The sequence below is a fragment of the Lissotriton helveticus genome, chromosome 5_1 (assembly GCF_964261635.1).
Source record: "Lissotriton helveticus chromosome 5_1, aLisHel1.1, whole genome shotgun sequence".
Taxonomy (NCBI): Eukaryota; Metazoa; Chordata; class Amphibia; order Caudata; family Salamandridae; genus Lissotriton; species Lissotriton helveticus.
Genome location: NC_136065.1, coordinates 1,345,762,395 through 1,345,781,072, shown reverse-complemented (window position 1 = coordinate 1,345,781,072; position 18,678 = coordinate 1,345,762,395). Strand labels below are relative to the sequence as shown.

The 18,678-nt window shown below is 48.7% G+C and overlaps 1 protein-coding gene across 1 annotated transcript in view; it reads left to right on the top strand.

Annotated features, from left to right (window-relative positions):
• The window catches only part of APOBEC2 (apolipoprotein B mRNA editing enzyme catalytic subunit 2), a 104,179-nt gene extending 88,551 nt beyond the window's left edge, over positions 1-15,628 (top strand). Inside the window, exon 3 of the mRNA XM_078644232.1 lies at positions 14,887-15,628. The gene's annotated coding sequence lies outside the window, so the exon portion shown is untranslated. The remainder of the gene's footprint in view (positions 1-14,886) is intronic.
• The last annotated feature ends 3,050 nt before the right edge of the window (positions 15,629-18,678 follow it).

The following is an 18,678-nucleotide window of genomic DNA, read 5'->3' as shown; positions in this document are numbered from 1 at the left end:
ACCCCATCTCCGTGACGTCATCAACTGCTCCTTCAACTCCGCTACCTTCCCGGACAGCTGGAAACATGCCGAACTCAGCGCCCTTCTAAAGAAACCCACAGCAAACCCCACTGAACTTAAGAACTACCGCCCCATCTCGCTTCTCCCATTCCCTGCCAAAGTCATTGAAAAAGCCGTCAACAGTCAGCTCGCCGCCTTCCTCGAATCCAACAAATCCCTCGACCTCATCGCAGCAACAGACGACATTCGAACTCTACTGGACAATGGAGAAACAGCTGCCCTCATCCTGCTTGACCTCTCCGCAGCCTTCGACACAGTCTGTCACAGCACCCTCATACAACGCCTTAGCAACGTCGGAATACAAGGAAAAGCATTGGACTGGATCATCTCTTTCCTCGCCGCAAGAACACAGAGAGTCCGCCTCCCCCTTTTAGATCAGAGGCCACCGAAGTCATCTCCGGCGTACCACAAGGATCATCACTCAGCCCCACCCTCTTCAACATATACACGAGCCCCCTCGCATCCATCGCACGCCAACACAACCTCAACATCATCTCCTACGCAGACGACACCCAACTGATCCTCTCCCTCACCAAAGACCCAAACACCGCCAAAACCAACTTACACGAAGGAATGAAAGAAGTAGCCAAATGGATGAAGAACAGCCGTTTAAAACTGAACTCGGACAAAACAGAAGTCCTCATCTTAGGTTCATCCCCCGCGGCCTGGAACGACTCATGGTGGCCACCGGCCCTGGGAACCGCACCCATACCCACGGACCACGCACGTAACCTGGGCTTCATTCGGGACTCCTCCCTCTCGATGTCCAGACAAGTCAACGCCGTCTCATCATCATGCTTCAACATCCTACGCATGCTCAAAAAATCTTCCGCTGGATCCCCACCGAAACAAGAAAGACAGTCACCCACGCACTGGTCAAAAGCCGACTGGAATACGGAAACACCCTTTACGCGGAACCACAACCAAACTACAGAAAAAACTACAACGCATCCAAAACGCCTCAGCCAGACTCATTCTGGACATCCCCCGGCAAGCTCACATTTCCGGTCACCTGAAAGACCTCCACTGGCTCCCCGTCAACAAGAGAATAACGTTCCGTCTCCTCACCCACGCACACAAAGCCCTCTACGACCTAGGACCTGAATGCCTCAACACGCGACTGTCCTTCTACACCCCCACCCGCCAACTACGAACGTCCAATCAAGCCCTCGCCGCAATTCCGCGCATCCATAGATCCACCATGGGAGGAAGATCCTTCTCCTACTTAGCGGCCAAAACCTGGAATTCTCTCCCCTCCCACCTCCGCCTTACACAGAACCACCTCTCCTTCAGAAAGCAACTTAAAACTTGGATATTCGATAAGTAAAGTACCCCCCCCTTCCCCAAGCGCCTTGAGACCCTCTGGGTGAGTAGTGCGCTATACAAATTTTCGAACTTGAACTTGAACTGGATTAGACTGTTTTTTACAATCTTGCACGCTTAGAAACCAGATGGTACCTCATGGCATACCTAACCACTTATTAGAACAACTGAACATCATCTTAAACCCCAATAAAACCCATATGCTGCAGGAAGCAGATGAATGTAAGTCACTGTATTATCCCAAATGCCATGCCCACCATGAGAGCCGGTCTGAAAGACTTAATAATTCTGAATGGAGTTATATTCCACGCTGCAGTAATGTCATTGCCAAAGCACGTATGAGAAGCAGATGCAACTAAAAGACAAAGAAACGTGCACATTAATACACATCCGAAGACTAAGTCGCAGAAACAAAAACTACCAAAACTAAAATTGAACAATAATATTTTTGCTGAATAGGCCGAATACTCAAGGGAGAAAAATGGTATTGGAAGAAACACTCATCAGGACAAAAGTTTGACCAACCCAATCCCCAATATACTTCTCTAACCCTAATTTTATATACCTCAGAGAAAACAGGATTTCGAAACACATATTCTAAATTTACTCAAGATGTGTAAATTTCAGAATATAAAATTGTTGCCTTAAGTGAAGATAAACAATTTGAGGCTGAAATAAATTAAGATCCGAAGGGTTTGCCAATAGACACCCGATTTGAGAAGAATCAAACTCAACTTCTATCAGGCATAGAGAGGGACACTTGGCAGAGTTCAAAATTGTAAAATCAGTGGTTGCCATTATGGTTCACGCTGAGAAATAGTTGGGCCCTCAAAACTTTGGACACCACGATCATGGCAAAAATACTTGACAACAGGCCTCAGAAACATAACACCAAGCAAATACACAGCTTTCATCTAGATATTGTTCTGGAATAGAAATATTGACTTTAAGTGATGGCATTTTGTGTGGGAGAACTCTTTTTAACTACGTTTTGATGCACTCAAGTCCCTTCCCGTTAAGTGCTTCAAATATATAGGTATTGTGAGATTTTAATATATGGGTTGACAATTTATCTGATACATTATCTGCTAACCTCCTTGGTTTTTGTGGTTTAATGGGCCGAATGTAAATTGATTAATAATCCTACACATATCGCTGGACATGTATTGAATTTAACTTTATCTTTTGGGGTTTATCTTAAATATTAAGGCACTCTGTTGAATTGGACAGACCATTTGGCTCTGATGTTTTCACTTAAAGCGGGCCCCCAAATCAACAGTTTCCCACAACTATGTGCAGAAACATAAACTAACACACAGCATAGTCTAATTATGCAAGGCTTGAATAAGCCTAGTTCTACCATTAAAGTGTATGTAGAGGCTCATAAAATGAAATTCAAGCAACGTCTCACTTCTAAATTAGGCAAGATTCAACTGTAACCAAAGCACTATCTTTTTCTTCAAGGCCCTTCACTCCAAAAATGGCAGATATTAAGCATCAGTGTAAGCCACCAGAATGCAGTTGGTAAAAACAATATCAACAGAAGGAAACTATCAGATACAAAGAAGAATGTAAAGCTTACACAATTAAACTAACATGTGCATATGTCACGTTTTACATATGTGCACTCAAGCTATTAACAAACAAATATTTTCCAATTGTTAAGGAGTTTGCCAACTTAATTAGTACACAAGCATGCATTCCACCTTCTAATAATCTATGTGAATGTTTGTGATCCCTTTTCATGGAAAAAACAGAAACTGTTAATCATTTCAGAATGGTAGTTCCAGGGCCTATGACTTCTTTGAGAAGACTGAACTGTTACTGTATTGTCTTTTGGAGTTTGTTCAAACTACGATTTGAGATACAGACTAGACTATACACAGGTTGATTTTCACTGATAGGTATGTTTACTGACTGCAATCTCAAACTTCACTTTTACTACAGGAGAGGAAGCAAGCTTGTCTAAGACTATTGTTAAAGAAGGCTTCCTTTGATCCAGACATTCTAGGCAATGGCAGCCAGATTTCTTTAGTGTCATTCTGTTCTAAGATAGTTGAAAGCAGAGAATGAACAGCTGTTGGAATATGTCATAAACATTACACCACAGCAGGATTCAGAGAATTCGACAGTATGGGCACAGCACTCATTTTGGCTCAGAATGAACGAAGGATGATATTAGACATGTGTGGCAGTGTTGGGTGTTGCAGCCCTTGTGTTACCTGGCTATTCGTGTGCATTCAATGCCGACGACGATCAGATATTGGTGAGCGACTGGCAGAAGTAAGTGTAAAGGGTTTTGTGTTGCAATAGCTTCATTAATTGTTATCTGATTGCAGCTATTCAGTTGTCATGCAACTTCACAGGTCACTGGCTAAAGCTATATAGTGTGGAGTACCACATGAATCCTCTCTGAGTCCAACCCTCATTAATTTGTACGTAGCCCCCTTGTACATCTAACTCAGGAGGATTATTATCTTTTATTTGTTATGGACTTTTATTTGTTAAACAAACAATGCTAAATAATGTAAGGATTGCTTGAAACAAGGAAATGAGGAAAGGCGAAATTTTCTACAAGAGCTTAAGGAAGTGGCAGATGGGTGCCCCCACTTCATGTTGGAAGCTGAATGGTGGCCATGCGATTGAAGCTCCAAAAACAATTGAAGACCTGGCTATTCTTCTCTTGATTCATGACACTTTAAATACGAAATATCTTTCACCTTCAGAACCACAACTCCGGTAGGCAATTCTGAACGTAACAAATATCACATATAAATAGGTTACATCTCTATATGCCTATCAAATAGGAAATGCAAGCAGTTACTGACAAATATCAGATGCCTTTGACAGAAGAAGGCCGCAACTTGTATCCCAGTCAAAACTCTTAGAACAAATCATGTTAGGAGAATGGGGGTGAGTTATAGTCATGCTCGAGGCAGATCATGTCGAACCATTGAGGTCATAGGAACTCCATAAACAAACTTGGAATTGGTAAACCTTTTCACTCTTTTCAGTATATAAAAATCAACTGAAACCGGTCTTCAGGACACAAAAAGTATTGACTGACTATCACTTCAAATGGTAAGATCTGAAGTATCTATGAATCAGGGTGAATGGTTCGGAGGGGGAAAAACCGCAGACAAATGACATTCACTTATAGAATGTGTCATCACAAAATGTTATGGCATTATCCAAACTACAACTTTCCATGTGGCATAGGGCACAGATTGTATAAATGGCAATAACCAAATACAAGTTATATACTAGGTATACTACAAACTACTGAATTATGTAAGCAAGTATGGAAGTCAAACGTTTTGTATAAAGAGGGCGTCTTGCGAATGGAGACATTCAAGCAAGGAAAACTGAACGATCATATCCATCATCACAGGTGTCGATGACTTCCCTAATTTGAAGGATAAAGCAGACACAGTTAACCAATTAAAAGTCAATTTGGATTACCTCAGAAAGGAATGATCTACCAATGAAAATTCAACTTAGGATAACCAAAAAAAAGAAGTATCTACTGTTTGGCAGTGGCGGAATTCTACAACAATGCTATGCCGATATATGAAAAATTGTATATATGCCATTAAAACTGGACCTACAGTCACATAGAACGTCAACTATGGAACAAATGCAGGTTAAGAAGGAGGAAAAGAATTTCTCAGGCTTGCATGGGAAAACAATGCATACGTTTTATAGATGATGTTTTAAAAGATGAAACCTCTCAACAAGCTCACATATTTCAAAGGACTTCACATCACTTGGAATATTCCCGACTAAAATAGGTTTAAAATGGTCCATTAAAAGCCAGAAATCTGCAGCAGTTGCCCTGAGACAATTCCTTGTGTAATGGTTATATCACCAGATGGCTAGCAGTAAACTTAAACGTTCCAAAGCAGTTGAAGTCTGAATTGCTAGAATGAAATGTATTAAAATTAAAATTTTAGAGGAAAATTATTTGACAACAGCAACATTGTGTGGAGCATGAAAGTTGAAAATGAGTGATGCTTGAGATTCAGTAGTGTGAGAGTAGACATTTTACACATCGTCTGTGTTGGAAATGGGGGTTGCCCATGTCTCCAAGGGGGTAGCATGGCATCAAGCGGGCAGGCCAAACTTCGAGGACATGTGAAGCATTCACGCAGTACACACAGACGACCCACCAATCACACTACAAAAGAGTCACGACACCACCTTTGGTTGGAAAAAGATTAAGTTTAGTTATGTCTCCAACCTGCAAGGTAAAAAGAAAAATACACTGGTAGTCACAACAAGGCGCCAACTGGCACCAGAGCCAAGTACTTCATGGGGAATTATTTACATGGGACAAAAAGGGGGTTGAGTCCAAAGTCCATGCTGAAATAAAGGAAATTGTGATTAAATATCAGTAGACCTGAGGCCAATCTGGCGGGGCCAACTCAGGCTCTCATCCTTAGGGGGTTGGCTGAAATTGTAAGTTGCAACATTAGCGTAAGTACACCTCATGCATGACAACACCAACCCAACCCCTGTAAGGGAAAAACATCATATAATACCAGACAGGAACACCTGTAATGGATCAGCGCAGCTGGCTCCTTAACATGGGGCATACGCATTTCATCAGGGTAAACGCAAACATCTCCTCGTGCAATTAACACTTCCCTAGAGGAGCAGTAGACCCATTCAGGTAATTGGCCAGGCAACATTCCAGCAGATATAAAACGTGTGCTCAAATGTAACACTTTTTAGAGGTCAGATAACATTTCCCTGGTCATGAATCAACCAACAGGCAGGGGTGAGCCTCTCTTTATATAAAGCAACCCTAGAAGTATATCCCTGTCAGAATCTATGCGATATTTCAATAGGGTGGAAAGAACAACCTGCCATCAGAGGGAAAACAGCTCATCCGAGTGCTCCACAGTCAATTCCGTACTTATTAACCCTTTTCTTATGGGCAAGAATCATCAGGCAGTAACAGACCCCTAGTCAGGGGCTAACTTCCATGGCATGCAGCCTTTAACGGTCCTCACCCATGTTCTAGGTACTTGGGGCTTATACCCTGAAAAACCGTTCCGGGTGGGGCCAGTGGGTCTCACAGGGTTAATTGGGGTTGAGGTGGCCCAATGGTAGTCTCCTGAATGACCACGATGCAACTCCTACAACTGCGATGCCAGAGGACGTCCCCCCACCGGATTGGTCCAGAGGGGGGAAGGGGCGCAGGCACCGATACGTGCCCCAAGGCTTCCCACCCCCAGCTTCTCCCAAAGCCTCTGGCTTCCTCACGTCCGCCCCACTCACCGGGCTCCTAGGCTCTGCTGATGTCAGGGGCTCTGGCTTTCTCCACTGCCGGGGCTTTCCTCTAGTACTGCTCCTCAGCGGGAGCACAGACAGGTAGGGCAGACTTGTGGCCGGCTTGGGTGTGCGGGGCTCTCTTCAGCTCAGGAGAGCCCTGCCAGCAGCAGCACTTCCCCCGGGCTTCCGAGGCAGAGGCGGGGCAGGCACCGAACCCATGCCTCGATGCCCCCTCCTCACAACAGCCGGGCTCCTCCTTCTTCCCGGGGACCCGGGACTTCACGGCAGCCTCCACGAGGCTGCAAGCACACACGGGGCTCCCTCTTCACACCGGGAGCCCTGCAACGCCTCCGACGGCTTTGCCCGGGTTCCCTCGGCCTCCCGGGGCTTTTCGGAAGCTTCCACGGCTTCTTCCTGCTGCCCGGCTGGGCAGCCAATCCGTGTGCGGCAAGGGCGGGGGCGCGGCCAATGACGCGGCCGGGCGCCCCCGTCACGTGACACGGGCCCTGACGGCTTCGGGGCCTAGCGTGGCCTACACTTCACTCCGGTGGCCCTCTTCTCACTCCGGGGGCCACCGCAACAGCGCTGGCAGCAGCAGGGGGCACTCCAAGGCGGCGCCGGGCCGCGGCGGTGATTTTCGGCGGCCCAAGGGGTAGGCTCCCTTTATTTAATTATTTCCATGGTGCTATTCACAGCGCACCACTCCTCCCTCAGGCCACACAGCGGGGGGCAGGAAATTAACTCTTCCCCAGCGCTTCACCAATTGACAGCGCTTGACAGGCAGGCTTGACAGCACTAGGGGGCCACCACAGTCCCAGGGCCCAGCGCTTCCACAGGGCCTCACAGCACCTCAGCCAGCAACAATTATTTCGGGGGCACAATCTTCCCCATGGTACTTCAAAGGAGGCAGTTCAGTCAGGCCACACAGTACTTCGGCGCTTCTCCGTGGTCACAGTTCTCCTCACACAGCTGGCAAAGGGGCCACAACTTCCTTGGGGGCACCAACCTCCCCAAAACAGCGCTTCCACAGCACAGCGTCCGGCAGGCACACCTCACAGGGGCAATCAGGTCCGCAGTTAGCCCCAGGGCCACTCTCCTCACCTCCTAGGGGGTTCAAGCCCACAGCACTCCTCTTGTTCTGGGTGTTTCTGTCGCTCAGCGCTGGCGTAGTTCAAGGTCCAACAGCGTCAGGGACCTAGGGGGCTCTCCTTTTATCCGGGGCCCAGGGGACAGTAGAGTAGGGGGGTTTATAGGGGTGCAGGGCCCAGCTCACAGGCCCATGTGGCGGTAGCACCTTGTAGCAGGTCCCCTCTCTTTCTTGTCCCAGCGCTGACTGACTCTCTGGTGACACTTCACTCTCTTTATACCCTCCTCCCAGGCAGTGCCAGGACCTTCTAGAATGTTGGCACATCTAGCCTAAACTGGTTCTAGGGGAGAGGGTGAGCACCCTGGGTGCCAGGCTTTCCCTCCAAAAGCTAGGGGTAGCTGGGTAATATTATCTAGACCGCTGACCTATGGCAGTCCAGTGGCAAAACCCAGGGCCATGGCATCCATTTTAAATACAATACATTTCAGTCAGGTACATTTTTAAAATGGGGGATTTTACAAGTGCTCACATTACTTCATGTAATTACATTTACACAAAGGTGTCTCACACCACTCATGGCCTATACAGGTTTAATCCCATGGGGGAGACAATCTAGATAAGGGGGTCAAAAGCGAAAAATTTGGGGGGAAAAGGCCAAGTCCAACACGACTCCCCCCCCAGCCAAAAGCCAGGGTAGACTGATCAATGCCTTGATGGGCTTCCCTGCTTGGGGCGGAAAAAGGTGGACGCAGGCCTGCAACTACAGGAGCACCTGCAGTCTCTCCTCCACTCTGGAACCCAATGGTTCTCTTTCGCAACCCTCCCTTCACCAACAAAACCACCCCACTGGTGTTCCCTAGTGGGATGTTTCTCCTTCCTAGAGTGGGAGGCTCTAGCCTCAGGCTTGTAATTCTCTTGGACCACTCTTCTCTCTCCAAATTGCCACTGGTCCACCCACCTGGAGTCTACACCCTCAGACTGACCAGCCCTTAGGGGCGAGGCTCTCCTCCCCCTACTTCTCCTCCAAGGGTTCCTCCATCTCCTACGCCTGGGGACACCCTCACACAACTCTCCCCCCAACCTGGAGTCGAAACCCACAGGCTGAACTGGTGACAGGGGCGAGTCCTCCCTCTCCCTGCACCCCCTCCCAGAGTTCCGCACCCTCCTACCCGGAGAAGTACCCCTGGGAGTCACTTCCGGGGGGACTCTGGTTACAGAGGTCCCTCCCACCAGGGCAGGCAACCCCTGTCCCTGGCCACCCACCCCAGGATCTGCGCCCTGTGGCTGAGCTGGTGACAGAGAAGAGACCTTCCTCCCTCTGCACCGCCTCCCAGAGTTCCGCACCCTCCCACTGGGAGTAGTACCCCTGGGAGTCAAATTGGTAGGGACCTGAATTACAGGTACCCCACCCTCCAGGTCAGGCAACCCCTTAACCTGGAACCCCAGTCCAGGATCTAAACCCTGTGACTGGTCAGACCCCCGAACCACTGGAGCTCCGATTATTGATGCTCCGGGTCCTCCTGACATGAGGGGATCCCTTCCTCTGGATGACACATCGGGACAGCCTAGTCTCCCAACCTGGGGTTCTCTTAAAGAACACTCCAGGCCCAGTGACCACAGCTGGGGCACCTCGGGACACCTCCCCGTCTCACTCCCTTCAGGATCACTCCCCTCAGCCTTCCCAGACGCTCTGGCACTTACCCAGAGGTCTGCCTCCCGTGCAAGTTCCCTGGGGTCTGAGAACCCGTACCGCACCAGATGGTGACGCAGTCTTGGGAAACAACTCCTCAGCATGTGCTCCCGGATAACGGCATGGCACAGCCCTTCCCAATCCTCCACTGCTCTCCTCACCACCCAATCCTCCAGTACAGTCCAACACTCCTCCTCGAACTCTCCCCAGGACTGATGGGACAGCTTTCCCCTGCCCCTGAACACTAACCCGTCCTCCTCTTCCGGGGAATCAGGCACGGTCTCCTGGGCTTCGGGAGTGGGACTCCTTGCACTGGACCTACACTCGCTGCCACCACTGGATCCCACCCTCTTCGGTGAATCCAGACTCCTAAAACCACTCTCAGGGGACAACCTACCCACCTGAGCTGATCTCTCTCTGGTGAAGGCCCTCTCCGCCTCCGCCATCCTCTCCTGGGCTAGGACTTTTTCAGTCTCTAGTCGCTGCTCTTCTACCCTCAGCTGCGCTAAGCCCTCGGCATGCCTGAGCTTTGCCAGCGCCAGCTGATGCTCCCTTACTTCTCTCCTATCTACCCATTCTTCTGGGGACAGGGAAAGGGTTGGGGCAGTGCCCCCGGGACTGGACCCAGTGCGAGACTCCCTATCTTCGGTGTCCTCCACAGCTACTGGCGTCTCTGCCCTGCTAGACTCTTCCTCCTCCTCATCAGAGCAATTACCTCCCAGGGTTCTAGATGGGGAGCCCTCGCTCTGGTCTCTAACCCACTGACCCTTCAAAACTTCGGGGGGGTAGTCAGACAAGTCCCCATCAATCTCTAAGGGCTCTCCCCTCTTGAGGGCCTCATAGAGAAACAAATTCCTCCTAATGTTCCCTACTGGGGGTATCCCTCTCTCCAGGAGGAAGTCTATCACCTCCTGTTCGGTGTACTCCATCAGTTCCACTTCCTGGTAAATCAACCCCATCGTGGCGAGATACACCCGGGACACACCCACAGTGGACCAAGGGGACACAATTGTCAAACACTTTCAGGAGTAAGCAATTTAGCAAACAACAATAATCCCCACAACAAGGCTCGGATTACATCCAAAGCTCTATTTGCAGTTTAACCCGAGGCCGCTGTGGTACTGCGCAACACAAGTCCTATCCCACCGCTCTGCCACCAAATGTTGGAAATGGGGGTTGCCCATGTATCCAAGGGGGTAGCATGGCATCAAGCGGGCAGGCCAAACTTCGAGGACATGTGAAGCATTCACGCAGTACACACAGACGACCCACCAATCACACTACAAAAGAGTCACGACACCACCTTTGGTTGGAAAAAGATTAAGTTTAGTTATGTCTCCAACCTGCAAGGTAAAAAGAAAAATACACTGGTAGTCACAACAAGGCGCCAACTGGCACCAGAGCCAAGTACTTCATGGGGAATTATTTACTTGGGACAAAAAGGGGGTTGAGTCCAAAGTCCATGCTGAAATAAAGGAAATTGTGATTAAATATCAGTAGACCTGAGGCCAATCTGGCGGGGCCAACTCAGGCTCTCATCCTTAGGGGGTTGGCTGAAATTGTAAGTTGCAACATTAGCGTAAGTACACCTCATGCGTGACAACACCAACCCAACCCCTGTAAGGGAAAAACATCATATAATACCAGACAGGAACACCTGTAATGGATCAGCGCAGCTGGCTCCTTAACATGGGGCATACGCATTTCATCAGGGTAAACGCAAACATCTCCTCGTGCAATTAACACTTCCCTAGAGGAGCAGTAGACCCATTCAGGTAATTGGCCAGGCAACATTCCAGCAGATATAAAACGTGTGCTCAAATGTAACACTTTTTAGAGGTCACATAACATTTCCCTGGTCATGAATCAACCAACAGGCAGGGGTGAGCCTCTCTTTATATAAAGCAACCCTAGAAGTATATCCCTGTCAGAATCTATGCGATATTTCAATAGGGTGGAAAGAACAACCTGCCATCAGAGGGAAAACAGCTCATCTGAGTGCTCCACAGTCAATTCCGTACTTATTAACCCTTTTCTTATGGGCAAGAATCATCAGGCAGTAACAGACCCCTAGTCAGGGGCTAACTTCCATGGCATGCAGCCTTTAACGGTCCTCACCCATGTTCTAGGTACTTGGGGCTTATACCCTGAAAAACCGTTCTGGGTGGGGCCAGTGGGTCTCACAGGGTTAATTGGGGTTGAGGTGGCCCAATGGTAGTCTCCTGAATGACCACGATGCAACTCCTACAACTGCGATGCCAGAGGACGTCCCCCCACCGGATTGGTCCAGAGGGGGGGAAGGGGCGCAGGCACCGATACGTGCCCCGAGGCTTCCCACCCCCAGCTTCTCCCAAAGCCTCTGGCTTCCTCACGTCCGCCCCACTCACCGGGCTCCTAGGCTCTGCTGATGTCAGGGGCTCTGGCTTTCTCCACTGCCGGGGCTTTCCTCTAGTACTGCTCCTCAGCGGGAGCACAGACAGGTAGGGCAGACTTGTGGCCGGCTTGGGTGTGCGGGGCTCTCTTCAGCTCAGGAGAGCCCTGCCAGCAGCAGCACTTCCCCCGGGCTTCCGAGGCAGAGGCGGGGCAGGCACCGAACCCATGCCTCGATGCCCCCTCCTCACAACAGCCGGGCTCCTCCTTCTTCCCGGGGACCCGGGACTTCACGGCAGCCTCCACGAGGCTGCAAGCACACACGGGGCTCCCTCTTCACACCGGGAGCCCTGCAACGCCTCCGACAGCTTTGCCCGGGTTCCCTCGGCCTCCCGGGGCTTTTCGGAAGCTTCCATGGCTTCTTCCTGCTGCCCGGCTGGGCAGCCAATCCGTGTGCGGCAAGGGCGGGGGCGCGGCCAATGACGCGGCCGGGCGCCCCCGTCACGTGACACGGGCCCTGACGGCTTCGGGGCCTAGCGTGGCCTACACTTCACTCCGGTGGCCCTCTTCTCACTCCGGGGGCCACCGCAACAGCGCTGGCAGCAGCAGGGGGCACTCCAAGGCGGCGCCGGGCCGCGGCGGTGATTTTCGGCGGCCCAAGGGGTAGGCTCCCTTTATTAAATTATTTCCATGGTGCTATTCACAGCGCACTACTCCTCCCTCAGGCCACACAGCGGGGGGCAGGAAATTAACTCTTCCCCAGCGCTTCACCAATTGACAGCGCTTGACAGGCAGGCTTGACAGCACTAGGGGGCCACCACAGTCCCAGGGCCCAGCGCCTCCACAGGGCCTCACAGCACCTCAGCCAGCAACAATTATTTCGGGGGCACAATCTTCCCCATGGTACTTCAAAGGAGGCAGTTCAGTCAGGCCACACAGTACTTCGGCGCTTCTCCGTGGTCACAGTTCTCCTCACACAGCTGGCAAAGGGGCCACAACTTCCTTGGGGGCACCAACCTCCCCAAAACAGCGCTTCCACAGCACAGCGTCCGGCAGGCACACCTCACAGGGGCAATCAGGTCCGCAGTTAGCCCCAGGGCCACTCTCCTCACCTCCTAGGGGGTTCAAGCCCACAGCACTCCTCTTGTTCTGGGTGTTTCTGTCGCTCAGCGCTGGCGTAGTTCAAGGTCCAACAGCGTCAGGGACCTAGGGGGCTCTCCTTTTATCCGGGGCCCAGGGGACAGTAGAGTAGGGGGGTTTATAGGGGTGCAGGGCCCAGCTCACAGGCCCATGTGGTGGTAGCACCTTGTAGCAGGTCCCCTCTCTTTCTTGTCCCAGCGCTGACTGACTCTCTGGTGACACTTCACCCTCTTTATACCCTCCTCCCAGGCAGTGCCAGGACCTTCTAGAATGTTGGCACATCTAGCCTAACCTGGTTCTAGGGGAGGGGGTGAGCACCCTGGGTGCCAGGCTTTCCCTCCAAAAGCTAGGGGTAGCTGGGTAATATTATCTAGACCGCTGACCTATGGCAGTCCAGTGGCATAACCCAGGGCCATGGCACCCATTTTAAATACAATACATTTCAGTCAGGTACATTTTTAAAATGGGGGATTTTACAAGTGCTCACATTACTTCATGTAATTACATTTACACAAAGGTGTCTCACACCACTCATGACCTATACAGGTTTAATCCCATGGGGGAGACAATCTAGATAAGGGGGGTCAAAAGCGAAAAATTTGGGGGGAAAAGGCCAAGTCCAACAGTCTGAGAATGCCTTTCCTTGCTTTGAAGTCTTAATCCCAGACATTTAGCGTGCATTACCCAAGATTGCACCAGACAAAAAACAGGTGAATACATTGAGCATGATCTTTCGGCAAGCAGTGAGCATGACCTTTCAGCAAACAGGGAGCAATTCAAACACGTCCCATGCTTATGTCTTAAACAATGGGCAGACAACAGAAATTCAATATATCACCAACACACAGATATAGAGAATATATGTCTAAAGCACAATTTGGATCATTGTGGTATTCTTTCTTCTGCTCTTTATGGTTGTAATGCGGAGATGTAGATGGAAATAATACATGTTAGTTAAGTTATGGGTATGTTCTAGTTACAGATAAAAAATTTTTTTTCATCTGTTACATTGTAAAATGTTCATCACACTTGGGTTGTTGTGTAGTAAACAAAAAATGATATATACCGCGTGTATGAAGCAGTTTTAGACTTCGCTATTATAGCCTGAGGATAGCTCAGCTAAGAATCTTTAGCAATCGAGCAAACAACCCGATTCATACGTGCTATTTATGTGCCTACTTATTCCCACTTCTATTCCCTCACACATTGCCAAGTACTAGCCAAATCTTCTGCATAGTCATCCTCGAAACTTGTAATACAACTTCTCTATTTATTTTCTTTTGAACATCTTACATTCAAATTTACGAAGTCAATTTTCCTAGTTGCTTTTTTTCTTTTTGATTTGTAATGTCCTATTTGCTTGATTTCAATTAACATTTACTATAGGTTTCCATTATTGTAGATCGTTCTGAACCTGCAAAAATAAAATAACTAAAGAGAGTAATATCTGGAGGTGTAACATAATAGAAAAGTATACTTTGAGAGGGCAATTCATGGCACGTACTGTGTGACCCATTGTACTGGGAGGATACGAAGCTACTTACACAATATCCTATAATGGTGTACTTTGAATCACAAAACATAAAATAAAAAAAATCTTTGGTTTAACCGAAGAGCATCAGAATTCATGCCAAGTCAACCACTGACCTTTTGAAAACGTAGTAATTTTTCTGTACAGGGAAAAATAAAATTTCAGTTTTGGTAGAAAATGTGCTCTGAACCCAAACACCGAAGTGAACGGACTGATGGATAAAGAGAAGTTCATGCTCTCTAGTCATTTAACAGTTCGTCTCCTTGATAAGGCTTCTTTTTCAATGTAACATATTGAAGTCAAAGTCAGAGCCCTATCGGCAGATCAAATCTCTTGACACGAACTACGATCATTGTATTTTTAAAGATTTCGGGTGTATTTTAATGTTTTCTTCTGGTTTCCTCATAGGTTTGGCTTGTATGCAACACATCTGTCCACAGAAAGGGAGAGATGAAAAACAGGGACATCTGGAACAGAGCATTTGCACTGTAAGTCATTCCAAGGCTGACATGATGCAAGCAGACACCATTAAGAACAGAAGCCTGCAGGTTCTAAAAATATGCGTTAATAAGCAAACTTTACGCAAATCAATACTCTGCTACTTGGCCATTGCAGAGTGAGAACAAGGGCTTCAACAAAGTACTATGCAAAACACTGCTGAGAACAAAAAAAGTGAACCCTCCAAGAGAAACGTATGAGTGCCACCTCCACCAGCTACCAGTGGACACAAGCCTTGATGTTCAGAATGCACCACTGTAGAAAAGTATTGCTATGTGTGTACAAAAAAAAAAAAAGGACTGGGGATTTTGTGGTTCTTCTATTTTTTTTTTTTAAAGAGAAAATGAATTTTGTGTTTGAATGAAAATATAAAATAATAGTTCTTGCTAGTGCCTCAAAGTGGCAAACTTTAGGACCCAGGTTAAACAACTGCATATCACTTGAGGGATGAATTCTTCTCAAATACAACCACCAGTTATTTTCAAGGTATATCGCCCAATTGAGGTCAAAATGTGGCTGTCACTGTTATCCAGCACGGCCATGGAGCAGAGCAAAATAAGGAACCTTTATTACTACTTGGTGACATTACTAATTTCTTTTGCATGCTAGCTGGTAATAAAGACCTTGGTATTCACGTGGTATACCCAATTAAGGAGCCATAAGGCAGTCTATTATTAAAACTTGCAATACAAAACTGACATTCCCATTCACACGAAATGCCTTAAAACTACAACATATATGCACACAGCACAGATAACAAAGTAGACCTCGTTTAGGGCATTTTCAGTGGACAGAAATGTTATTAATGCAACGTAGCACTGCTAAAGTTAGTATGTTGAAAAAAAGGGGAAAGGCAAAAAAAGACACACACACACTCTTGGTCTGTGTCCCGATTCCTTTTCCTTCTCCAACTGTCAAAAATCTAGCTCCTCAGAAATGTGAAAACCTTTAGTGTCGGTTTCTTGCTTTGTTAAATCCATCTCACATTTAGAGTGCCAACAATGTAGCCAAAGCAAAGCAATTACAAACACACTGGGCAGTGAAAACCAAATAAAAACAATGGCATACTGGGGATGCAAGGCGTGGCAGACAGTCTGGCAAAATATAAAAGGCAGTCCGGCTCCCTGCGCATCGGGGCCCTTTTGGTTTTTTTTTTTGGGAAACTCCGGCTCGGGAGTTTATGTTCTGCAAGCACAAAACAAGTCAGCAACGCAGGCGCTTTTACATCGGCACCTACGAAGCAAACCCGCAGTGTTGCGAGGGGAGCCGCTGCAGTGGAGGCTTCCTTCACATCACAAGGCAGGGGTGATTCAGAAATAGGCGGATGGCCCTCGACCAGAAGGACGCCTGCCCTCTGGTGGCCTGGCAAGCCATTCACCGAGGTCTAAATTATCCTAAAGCGAAAAGTTAAAAATGCCAGCCCTGCATATAGATAGGCACGTATGTTTAAAGTAATTGGAAGAGCGAAAAAAAGCAAGAGATGCTTTAGAATAACCGATAAATGAATTGTCTATCTATTTAGAGTTAAATAAACAGACGTGGCCAGTATTAAACAGGTCATCCTATTACCAAAAGCTGCACCCTTAAGCATGGCCTTGTGTGATATCTTCCTGGGGGTACACAGCACACCCATAAATCAGACAAAATCCATTTGCTCCATGTGGACGCGTGTGGTTATTTACTGTTCTAGCCGCCTCCCGAATGTATCCCAATCCTGAAAGGTAGCTCTAATTTTGGACAGCCACAGCGACCGATGTTGAACTCCTGTTACGGAAGAGAGAGCATCTGTGATTCGTCTTTATAAATCATGCATCTGTACAAATCAGCCTACAGGAGCAACCAGTCACAACACAAAATCTGGGCAATAAATAAAATGGATTTGGTCATTCACAATCTGTGCTGTTTCTTTCAAATAGACGTGTTTGTTAACAGTAGAATAGATGACTAAAACCGGGAGAGGTGTTTCTAACAAATAGGGCATCTACGCACGTGTTGATGTGACAAGAAATAACCGTAAGGATGGCGGGTTACTTTTAGTGTCACAGTTTATGTTTAAGGTTTTGGAAGTAAAAGCTCAGAAACTACAGTCCTCAACAAGCAGAAACAGAGCATGGAATGCGCCGAAATATAGTGCTGATATTGGCAATACTCCCCACCCAATGCCCGTGCTTCGAAGTCCTGTGTTCTGCCCATTATGCAAACCTGGCGACGCACGAGTGGCCGATCACCCACACCTTGAACCCTGGCAAAATAAATGGATGCAGATTTTCACACACCATTTTAATGATGCTACATATTACACACTGCAAGTATAGTAACATACCATATCTGAAAGAAACACTTAATGATAGATTTGTTACCTTAGAATTACCCCCAGGCGTCAGACTGGATCGGGAAAGTTTTCATCAGCAGTACTCTTGCGCGTCGGTAGGCGTCATGCAGCTCCGCGTGCGTCTTTGGCACCGTTATGGCGTCGCTGCAGCTACTTGGACGTGCCCACACACGCTTTCGTCAGTTCTTTCTTTTTCTGCGCCAGCAAGCCCAGATCCGGGAAGAGCAAGTACCCCCAGTCACTTTTTGACTGAGTTTTTTCTAGGCCTTTTACCTCATTTCTTTTGAGTCGATCGACTCCTGGAGTCATAGGGATGCCCGGCTTCAAGAACTGCGAGGACTGTCACTGCATGGTGATGGACCCACACCGCGTGTGTCTCTACTGCCTGGGGCGCGACCACGACTCCAAGTCGTGCCCCGACTGCCAGCCATGGCGCCAAAGTCTTTGCAGAAGAGTCCCTAAAGTTGCTGGAAGTCCAGCAGACAGCTTTGCGCCGCTCAAGGTCCCGGGCCCGTGGGAGGTCAAGGGACCGGTTGCGGAGCCATCACCATTGTTCCTCTGGATCTAAGTCTTCGCACTCGGGGTCAGGTAAGTCGAAGCATTCCAAGAAGAAGTCGAAGAAGCGCCGTCGCTCTTCAACTTCCTATCGCGTGATATGGGTGGTGCCACCCCAACAGCTTCGACAGAGCCTGCGACGTCGCCGCTGGCCTACCCACCCTTTCCAGCGGCACCTGCACAGGTGCAAGAAATTATTGCTGTCATGGCCTGAGTCTTTGGGCCGTCTGGCCCCGCCCGTGCGCCTTCGGGCCCAACTGAGGGTCCTGTCCTTCCGACGCCGGTGGCTTTGGCCCTGGCGCTGCCGTCGGCTTTGGCCCCAGCACCACAGGACCTCCCTGGATCCGGGCTCGGATCCTGGGCGGCAATGGTTGACCTGATAACCCCTCCACCGGTGTCGACCCCGCCTCCAACGCCGTCCAGTACTACCACCAACATCGTCCCCGGTTTCAGCCCTGAACCGGACACGGCGCCCCTCGACACCGATTTTGACGCCAATGGGGCCTTTCTACCCCTGCGTCCCTCCTCCTTATTTTCAGACTGTTTTGCAGATTTCGGAGGAAGGGGAAGACTGGGAGGGGTCTGAGGACCCTCTCACACAACAGTGTGGTTATGATCCGGACTGGGCAGAGGATTTGGGGGATGCCAGTGGTCTAGACACCTTGCCTGACCTTGGCATGCTGTCTCCTCCTTCCGTGGCTACAAAGGAGGGAGAAAGTTACGCTGTGGTGTTGCGTAGGGCAGCTGAGGCTCTCCATCTCGAACTCCCAACAGTGGCTGTCAGGACTAAATCCTGACAGAAGTGCTTCAACCGG